We start from the raw sequence: 10,811 nt of genomic DNA, 5'->3' as shown, positions 1-10,811 counted from the left end.
TCCATTCACCTCAGCCTCCCAAAGGCGCGGGATTACAGGCTGAGCCACCGAGCCCGGCGGCTTTGAATCTTTAAAAGCATCAGAATAGTTTATAGTGTTTGCCTATATTGTTACTTAGCAATTTTAATGGACATTTGTTGGATGTAGAAAAATATTTACCATATTTTTACATTTTAATATCTTGAATATCAATGACAAGAGTGGGTTTATATGAAAAAGTAATAATACCTTCTGTACATGAATTTTTTCTTCTCACTAATAATTTCAAAATAATATGGTGATAGAATACTATAGACATATTCTTTCCTAAAAAAGGTCCTTCTTATATCCAAATCTTGTACTTAATATGACCACTGAATCACTTTTGAACAGATTTTCAAGTTGTTAATAACTTTATGTGGGGGAGGAGACAAGACAGCGATGGAATAGGTTGTAGTGTGGGAGTCTCCACAAAAGTGAGTATCCATAATGACTCTCTGCATGAGTGAGTGTGTGCCGGTGTGTGAGTAAAGTCCGTCTGAGGGGAGACTCAGGTTAATGCACCCGGAGCTCTCCTCTGGAGGTGACTGCAACCCACCATCACCCTGAGATTGGAGCCTCTGGCACACAGGATAGTCCGCTGCTCTCAGGGATCTCTTGAGAGAAGGTAGCAGAGAACAGTTGCTCCTCAACACCTGGACTACACTCAGGGCATCATCTGTGGCAGCAAACCAGATCAAGCCCCAGGAACTGTGGAGAAAGAAATCTGAAACCCATTCCTCCAGCTAATGAGGAGATGCTGACTGGCACCATCTTCTCTGTCCTGGGATTGGGCAGAGACCTACATTGCCCCACCTAGCTCTGACTAAAGAGGCAGACACTCCATCCCCCATGCTGGAACAGGTACAGACACATCAGATCTGAGTGGGAGAATTGATAGCAGCAAAAGCAGAAGACAAGTTGGGTAAGTCAATATCTGATCCATCCTCTTCCCACAGTAGTCCTTGGAGTATCTGACCCACACTGAGACTGACCCTATCAGTCTGCACTGAGAGCAGAGGGGACAGCCTGGAGACCAGAGCTGCTCTTTAATATAGTGGTGGTAGCTGAAAGAAACCTGGAGTTACAGAAATGGCCCCAGAACAAGTTTTTTTTTTAAATTGTTTTTTGTAGCCAGGCTCGGTGGCTCAGCCTGTAATCCCGCGCCTTTGGGAGGCTGAGGTGAGTGGATTGCCTGAGCCTGCGGGTTCGAGACCCGCCTGGGCAAGCGAGACCTCATCTCTACAATAAATCGAAAAATCAGCCGGGCATGGTAGCGCATGCCTGTAATTCTGGCTACTTGGAAGGCTGAGGTCGAAGAATCGCTGGAGCCCAGCAGGTCAAGGCTGCGGTGGCCGGGAGTGGCCACTGCACTCCAGTCTGGGCGACAGAGTGAGACTCCAACTCAAAAAAAAAAAAATTGTTTTTTGTTTTAGTTTTTGTTTTTTCCTTCTCTCTTTCTTTCTGATTTTGTTTATGTTTTCATATTTGCTTTGTTTCTATTATTTTAATTTTTGTTAAATTTTCTGTTTGTGTAGGGGTATTTTAGAGAGTGAGTACATAAACAGGGATTTTATTTGTTTGTATGATTGTCTGTATGGTTTTTTGTTTGTTTTTTCTGTCTTTGTTTGTTTCTCTGTTTATTTGTTAGTTGGTATGCCTGTCTGTTTTTCCTCTTCTCTCTTTCTCCACCTTCCTTTCATCTTCCTCCTTCCTTTTTCCATTCTTTTCCTTTTTAGTATCTCATTTTGCTTTCAGGGGGCAGACATACACCCTCAGTGCACGGACAAATTGTAAGGCAGTGGGAAGTGAGTTCCAGGGGGCCCACACACCTGTCAGCAGATACTGAGATCTGCAGATAGCATCTGAATCACAGCTTAATTAAATCTCAAAATTGCAAAGAGCACAGGCCCCCACTCCCAGTCCAGCTTCAAAATTGAACAAAGCCAGAGGATCTATGTAAGGAAGAATAGGAGACTGAGCACACAGAAGTAAAAGCTATCCCCTCTATCACTGAACAACAGAATTAAAGAAGAGGTTAAAAAAGGAGGGGAGGAAAACCTACACAAATGAAGAAAAACCAAAGGAAGAATATGGGTCTAATACAGACCCCTGGGAGAATAACTGAAAATATAGACTTCGGATTTCAAACAATGAAGGGCCTCTAGAATGATTGGACTCAAACAACAAACCCAGATATCAAGATATTAATTGAGAGAATAAGTAGAAATGAGAAAAGGCAAGCGTAAAGAATGAAGGAGTTGATAACTGAGATAACAACAATAAAGAAAACAGTTAATGAGATAAACAGCAAACTGATAAGTATGGAAAGTAGAATTAACCAAGCAGAAGAAAGAATCTCAGAGCTTGAGGACCAAAATATGGAACTAACCCAAACTGTTAAAAACATAGAAGAGAATCTTTAAGAGATAGAACAAAGCCTCCAAGAGATGAGCAATTATATCAAGAGACCAAACCTAAGATTAATTGGAATCCCTGAAGCAGCTAAAGAGACAGAGACCACCTTAGAACAAACATTCCATGAAACTATCCAAGAAAACTTCTGTCATCTCATCAGAGACAAGACCATTCAAACACAAGAGATTCAAAGAACCCCTGCAAGACAACAAATGAGAAGACCAAGTCCTAGACACATAGTAATTTACTTACACAAAGTAGGTATAAAAGAAAAAATCCTAAAGGCAGCAAGAGAGAAAAGTCAGGCTACCTATTGGGGATGACCAATTAGAATAGCAGCATACTTACCTACAGAAACACTTCAGCCTAGGAGAGATTGAAGTTCAATATTCAAAGTTCTCAAAGATGAACAATTTCAACAAAGAATTACCTACCCAGCTAAGCTAAGTTTCATCCACAATGGATAATTAAAATTCTTCCTAGACATTCAATCCCTAAGAGTTTATGCCTCCTTCAGACCAGCTCTTCAAGAAATATTTAAGAAAGTATTTAACACAGAAGAAAGAAAAAAAAGAATGACAATGCCCTTCCCAAGAATGCAGGGAAAAGATTGAAAACACACATAAATCAACCAAAATATCAAAAGAAAGACAGCAAACAAATAAACAAACAGCAGCAGCAACAACAAATTCCATAAGAACCACACGACAGGGATAAACTCTCACATCTCAATAACTAGCTTGGATGTGAATGGACTAAATGCAACACTGAAAAGACACAGAATGGCAAATTGGATAAAATATCATGATATATAACTTGCTGTCTCCAAGAGACTCATCTCATCAGAAAGGACACCAACAGACTCAAAGTAAGAGATGGAAAACAAATTTTCAGGTGAATGGAACCCAAAAGAAAGCAGGAGTTGTGATCTTAATATCAGATAAAATGTCCTTTAAACTATCAAAGTTTTAAAAAGATATGGAAGGTCACTACATAATGATAAAAGTTTCAATCCACTAACAAGCAATATCCATCCTAAACATATATGCACCCAACATAGGAGCATCAACTTTCTTTCTTTCTTTTCTTGTTTTAAAATTTATTTATTGTAGAGATGAGGTCTTACCAAATTGCCCGGGCTGGTCTCAAACCCATGGGCTTAGGCAATCCACTCACCTCGGCCTCCCAAAGTGCTGGGATTACAGGCTGAACCACTGAGCCCAGCCTAGGAGCACTAACTTTCATAAAGCAGCTTCTAGTTAAACTAAAAAAAATTGACTCTAACACTATCATAGCTGTGTACTTAAATACCCAACTCACCTTAGACAGATCGTCAAGACAAAAAATCAACAGGGAGATCCAGAACCTTAATGTGATTCTTGACCAAATGTACTCTATTCATACCCACAGAATACCCCACCCAACTACTACAGAATATATATTCTACTCATTACCACATGGAACTTACTTTAAGATTGATCACATCCCCGGCCATAAATCAAGTATAAACAAATTTCATAAGACTGAAATATTGCCATGCACCTTCTCAGACCACAGTGGAATAAAAATAAATATCAACACCAACAAAGTTCCCCTCAAACCCACAAAGATACGGACACTAAATAGCATGATGCTTAACAACTCCTGGGTCAACATGGAAATCCAAACAGAAATTAAAAATTCCAGAAAGCAAATGAAAAAGAAGAAACATCTTACCCAAACCTCTGGGATGTCATGAAAGCAATACTAAGGAGGGAATTCATATATCTATGAACGCACATGAAGAAAATGGAAAGATCATAATTTAATAGCCTAACAAATCACCTAAGGAAATTGGAAAAGCAAGATCACCAAAACCCTAACTTCAGCAGAATAATTCAGATCACCAAAATAAAAGCCCAAATTTGGGACATAGAAGACAAAAATATAATACAAAAAAATCAATGAAACCCAAAGCTGGTTTTTTGAAAGGATAAATAAGATTGATGGACCCCTAGCTAGACTGACCAAGAAAAAGAGAGAAAAAGCCCAAATATATACAATTAGAAATGCAAAAGATGAAGTCACAACTGACCCTGAAGAAATACAAAAGATTATCAGAGACTACTATGTACACCTGTATGGAAACAAACTTGAAAACCTAAATGAAATTGGAGAACTTTCTGACAACATACAACCTCCCCAGGTTGAAACAAGAAGAAATAGAGATCCTAAACAGACCAATAACAACCCAGGAAATTGACTATGTCATAAGAAAACTACCTACAAAAAAAGGTCCTGGACCAGATGACTTTCCAGCAGTATTCTATAGACATACAAGGGGGAACTGATACCAATCCTATTGAAAGTATTCCAGGCAACTGAAAAAGATGGAACTCCCCCCAAATCATTTTATGAAGCTAACATCACATTGATACCCAAACCGGATAAAGATCCAACAAAAAAGAGAGCTATAGGCCAATATCCTTGATGAATATAGATAGTAAAATTCTCAACAAGCTTCTAGCAAACCAGATCCAACAACACATCTCACACTCCACCATGACCAAGTAGGCTTTATCCCCAGGACGCAGGGCTGGTTCAACATTTGCAAGACCATAAACATAATTAAATAATCAATAGATGTAAAGACAAAAGCCACATGATTATATCATTAGATGCAGTAAAAGCTTTTGATAAAATCCAGCACCTCTTCTTGATAAAAACCCTCAAACCTCTAGGCATAGATGGAACATACCTCAAAATAGTAAGAGCCACCTATGAGAAACCCATAGCCAATATACTGCTAAACAGGCAGAAATTGGAACCATTTTCCCTGAAAACCAGAACAAGACAAGGATGCCCACATTTACCCCTCCTGTTCAACATAGTATTGGAAGTCCTAGCTAGAGCAATCAGACAAGAGAAGGAAATCAGGGGATCTCCAAATAGGAAAAGAGGAAGTTAAGTTATCCCTCTTTACAGGTGATATGATTCTATACCTCGAAAACCCAGGAGAATCTGTCAAAAACCTCCTTGCACTGATAAAGTCTCAGGCTATAATATAAATGTGCAAAGGTCAGTTGCATTCCTATACACCAAATATAAACAAACAGAAGCCCAAATAAACAGCACAATCCCATTCACAATAGCCACAAAAAAGTTAAGATACCTAGGCATCTTCCTAATCAGAGAAGTCAAAGACCTTTACAATGAAAACTACAAAACACTGCTCAAAGAAATCAAAGACGATACAAAAATTAATGGAAAAATATTCCACACTCATGGATTGGAAGAATCAACATTGTTAAGATTTCCATCCTTGTTGGGAGCCAGCCTTGGAGGTCCACATGATTGACAGGGTCCCGGTGGGCCGAAGACCCCGGGCCGCAGGGCAAGCCCGGGAAGCTGAGGCCCTTCTGTCTTCCACCTTTGCTGTTTGATACGGCTGAAGAAATTCTGTGCAGTCGTGGAAGAAGAAAATCGCATGTTTATGCGAAGTACTCACATCTAACCTGAGAATGTCATGGTTCATTTTCCCATTTTCCCACTATGCTGCTTGGTCTTTTCTAACATATGCAAGGGTTAAACTCTGAAGCACATCAAGAATGCTTTCTTTCACTTGGTTATAAGTTACTAGATATTGCTTGAATAAAAAGATATTCGTATATTCACTCCTTATTTGATTTAGAATTATGCAGTTTAGTGTTTAAGACATAAGGTTTTTTAGAAGCACAAGTTTATGGTAAGTTCATTATGAGCTCATTATAAGTTCTAACACTTATCTAGGAGTTATGTAGGTGATTTACAACACTGTCTTCACAGACCTAGGATAAAAGATTAATCGTTAAGGTTTTTACTTAATTCTATAGTTAAATTTTAAGTAAATGTTTATAGAGTGGGTTTTCACTGAATTCATAATATACTAATTAGATACTTTTATGATAATTAACTAAATACAGAAAGCAACCTTGGGGGCCTGGGAAATGTCATTAAAAGCTTCTTTTGAGTTTTCTTTAGAAATAAACACTGCAGGATAAGAGAAAAGTAACGAAGACACCTGGACAAGAAAGGCGATTACAAAAACTTTGAAGGTCGTAAAAGTCCAAAAGAGAAGAACTGCTACATGAAGGATCGTGCACCTGAGAACTTTCTTGAAGCACTTCAAGGACTGTAATTTGGGACTCTTTTGAAGAGAGTTGCTGGCAGTGCTATTCTAGACATGATAATTGTTTTATCCATGTATTACTCATAATTGGTAAATGTAATATCATACAAGTTTATATAATCAATATACATATGTATGAGGGTTGACAAAAATTATTAGGCTCTGGTTATGTTTAACAAGGATTTTACTTTGTGTCATTAATTAAGTTTTAGTGCTATAGCTACTTTGAAGATTGTTTTAAGTTCATAAGTTTAAGTTCACACAATGATAAAATTGGTGCCTCAAAGATAATAATAATTGCTCCACTGCCTATCTTAAGACAAAGATGTTTTCCAGGAGGTTGCCAAGCATAAGGGAAAACAGCCAAATCACCATTATCCTAAACTTAAAAGCTCATTGGCAATTATGCAACCATAATAATTTTAGTTGTGTTAGTTTTATTTCATTATGTTTAGTTCACTTCATATGTTTATGCAGAGTAAAGATTAGTGTATGTATTTTCACAGTAAGTGACTTTCATAGTTATTCTTTAAATGCTAGCCACTGTTGTTTGGTGAAGTTAATGGACTTCATATTCCTACTATCACTAGGTACAATCTATAGTTTTGTTTTAATGACTTTAAGGCTTTTTAATTAGACAAGTGATGTGGAACCAAAATCAAAGTAAACCTTGTATGCATTATGTTTAGTTTAAGTGAAACTCCTTTTACACTTATCTCAAGACTCATTAACTGAAAGTAGATACTGTTTTTGGCTTATTCGTTTCTTCTAAAGACCGCTAGATGGTGGTAACTTTTAAAACATATGTACGTGAAGGAATTTTCTTTGTCTTGCCCCTTTTACAAATGCTATAAAAGCTTTCTGTTAACTAATAAAGGATGTCATCTGCTCAGGAAGCAGGTGTCTGGGAATATTGCGTCCGTCTTTCGCCTATCTGTCTCTCCTTCAGGAGATCTCACGACCTGGCAAAAGGGGCTGGACCCCTAAACATCCTACCCAAAACATTCTACAGATTTAATGCAATATCCATTAAATGTCCAGCAGCGTTCTTCTCAGACCTGGAAACGACAATACAGTAATTCATAGGGAAACATTAAACAACCACAAATAGCCAGTGCTTAGCAAAACAAACAAACAAACAAACAAACAAACAAAAACAAAGCCGGAGGCATCACGCTCCCAGACTTCAAGCTTTGTTATAAAGCTACAATAATCAAAACATCCTGGTGTTGGTACAAGAACAGGCATATAGACCAATGGAACAAGATAGAGATTCCAGAAGCAAAACCTCAATTTCTCAATCAACTCATCTTCAACAAAGCCTCTACAATCAGTCACTGGGGAGAGGAGAAGCTATTCAGTAAATGGTGCTGGGAAAACTGGCTGACCACATGCAGAAGATTAAAACAAGACCCCTACCTATCACTATACACAAAATCCAAGTCTAAATGGATCAAAGACCTAAATGTAAAATCTCAAACTATAAGAATCTTAGAAAATTCAGGAGATACCCTTATGGAAATTGGAACTGGCAACCAATTCCTGATCTAAACCCCAAGTGCCCATGCTGTAAGAGATAAGATACACAAGCGGGGCCTTATCAAACTGACAAGCTTCTGCAAAGCCAAAAATTTTGCCAACTGTATGTCTGACAAAGGCCTAACATCTAGGCTTTACAAGGAACTCAAACGTGCCACAAAGAAAAAAACAAACAGCCCCATTACAAAGTGGACAAAAGATATGAATAGACACTTCTCAAAAGAAGACATACGAGCAGCCGACAGATACATGAAAAAATGCTCAGCCTCACTAGTCATCAAAGAAATGCAAGTTAAAACTACATTGAGATACCACCTAACTCCAGTCAGGATGACCATCGTCAATAACTCAAAAAACCACAGATGCTAGAGAGGATGCAGTGAAAAGGCAACACTTCTACGCTGTTGGTGGAAGTGTAAACTAGTACAACCTCTGTGGAAAACAGTGTGGCTATACCTAAAAGGTCTAAAAATCGACCTTCCATATGATCCTGCAATCCTCCTACTGGGAATATACCCGGAAGAACTCAAATCACTCTATGAAAAAGATACCTGCACACACATGTTTATTGCAGCATTATTTACAATAGCAAAAACATGGAACCAATTGTGCTGCCCACCAAAAGAGAACTGGATAAAAAAAATGTGGTACATATACATGATGAAATATTACATAGTCATAAGGAGGACAAAATTATGAATGCCACAGCAACTTGGATGGACTTAGAGTCTATTATACGGAGTGATCTATCACATAAAGAAAGAGCTGAGTACCATGTGTTCTCACTCATAAGTGGACCTTGAACAATTATCATAATACTATAAGAAAGGGATTGGCTATAGTTGGAAACTGCTAGGAGAACTGGGGGTGGGTGGGATTGGCAGTAGTGGGAAGGGCCACAGCTATCAACAAGGATACCTGCATAATGAACATTTGTATATCTAACCCTGAATTGTACCCCACATCTTCAAAATTAAAAAAAAAAAAATCTTTATGTGGTGAATGTTGAGTTTTTCAAACTTTAATCGTTTCCCTGCAGGATTTCTACCATATCTATATACCATCTATATACATATATGTATACTCTATACATATATTCATAAAATAACAGTTGATTCAAATTATTTTTCTATTTTTTCAATCTATTTTTAATTTTTTGTCATACCACTTTTTACTTTGTATCTATGTTCTATTGTTTATTCAGTATAGAAAAAATTGAATACATTTATAGTATTCTCTTTTAATTTGGTAATTCCACATTGCCAAATATTGACTGTTGTTATATTGTCTCCTACCCAGTACAAAAAGAGGAAGTATAGGCCTGGCAGACGGTTCCTGTGTCATGTTATTGATCTAAATAAGAGTAATATCATATTTCTCTCTCTCTTTTTTAAAACAAAAAACCTAATTTGGGGAAATGTGATGTGATAATTACTGATTACTCAGGGAAATGTTTTTAAAAGTAGAAATTAATTAATTCTTTAACCAAGAAGAATCTTAAGGTAGACACCTAAGTGTTCAAGGAGAGAATATATATTCCATATAATGAGTTAATGCTGAAAAAAAATCAGATGGTGGCCCCACTGTACATGATTCTGTATGTACCAAAGCAGAAACGGGTCAGAATTAACAAAATTATGCTGGATAGAGGAAAAAAAATCTGTGTCACAAATAGAATTAATGATAATCTCTTTCGGACCTGATACTTTCATTAAATGGGTCAAACTCATAAATCAATGCTACAAAATGCATCATTTTCCATCACTTTTAATTGTAATATACACTATGTACAGAAAGACAAGAGTTACCTGTCTTAAACTAAATACAGATAAACAAATAATTTGTCCAAAACCAGAATCAGCACTTATAAAAAGTGCAGAAAATGCAAGCGCCAAAAACAAACAAACAAAAAACCTCCAAACTATGCCTCCTATGACGGTCACAGTTTTGAAAGAGATCTTCTGTGCTGTCATTCTTCCTCCGATTATTGTCAGTCCAGTGCACAGCCAGTGCCCCATGGTCCCACCCACTGCGACTCCATAGGGATCCTCTCTAGCTGCCAAAACAATCGTGGCTGTTGAGAGCAGATCACCCCCTCTGCTAAGAATGTTAATGTAAGGACTTGAACAAAAATGGGTGAAATAAAATGCATCCACCTCTGAGGCACGGCTGTGTTTGCACCGGTTTCAACATCTCCTGGTCACTTTAAGAGGTTGGTTTTCTGAAACGCTTCATCTTTCTTCTGTAATTCTGCTTGCACTTCTTCCAGCTCCTCTTGACCCTCATCAGGACTCATCTTTAAGCCTTCCGGAGCATTCTAATGCCAATAATGGCAAACAGTGTCGTTGACACACAGCATGTATACACCCAGGGGATGACTGCGGTGGCATAGCTAAACAGAACTGAAAGCAGGTCATCAGGCCCCAGGTGAGCCCGCCGGCCCGGTCGAGCGGTTGTAGCGCATGGCCGTGACCGCTGCTAGGAAACACGCCTTAACGTCCAGTTTAGACACGACGACGACCGCTATGGCAGCCACAGATGCATGGATGAATCCCAAATTAGTCTGAGGAGCTGGATCTTCTTTATTGGTATGACCTGGGCCAGCTGGTGTGAATCCTTTCTCGGCCCGGCTGCGTTTGCAGTCGCTGGGCGGCCGCCAGCGGCTTTGGGCGCGGGGGGCCAGGGCTTC

The 10,811-nt window shown here is 38.5% G+C and overlaps 1 pseudogene; it reads right to left on the bottom strand.

Moving 5' to 3' along the window:
* LOC103264261 overlaps positions 1-10,811 on the bottom strand; it is a 102,085-nt pseudogene that overhangs the window by 90,941 nt on the left and 333 nt on the right.

Source organism: Carlito syrichta, unplaced genomic scaffold (genome assembly GCF_000164805.1).
Source record: "Carlito syrichta isolate Samal-C Ts95f unplaced genomic scaffold, Tarsius_syrichta-2.0.1 Scaffold305638, whole genome shotgun sequence".
NCBI lineage: Eukaryota > Metazoa > Chordata > Mammalia > Primates > Tarsiidae > Carlito > Carlito syrichta.
The sequence above is the reverse complement of the archived record's forward strand: the minus strand, read 5'-3'. Positions and strand labels throughout refer to the sequence as shown.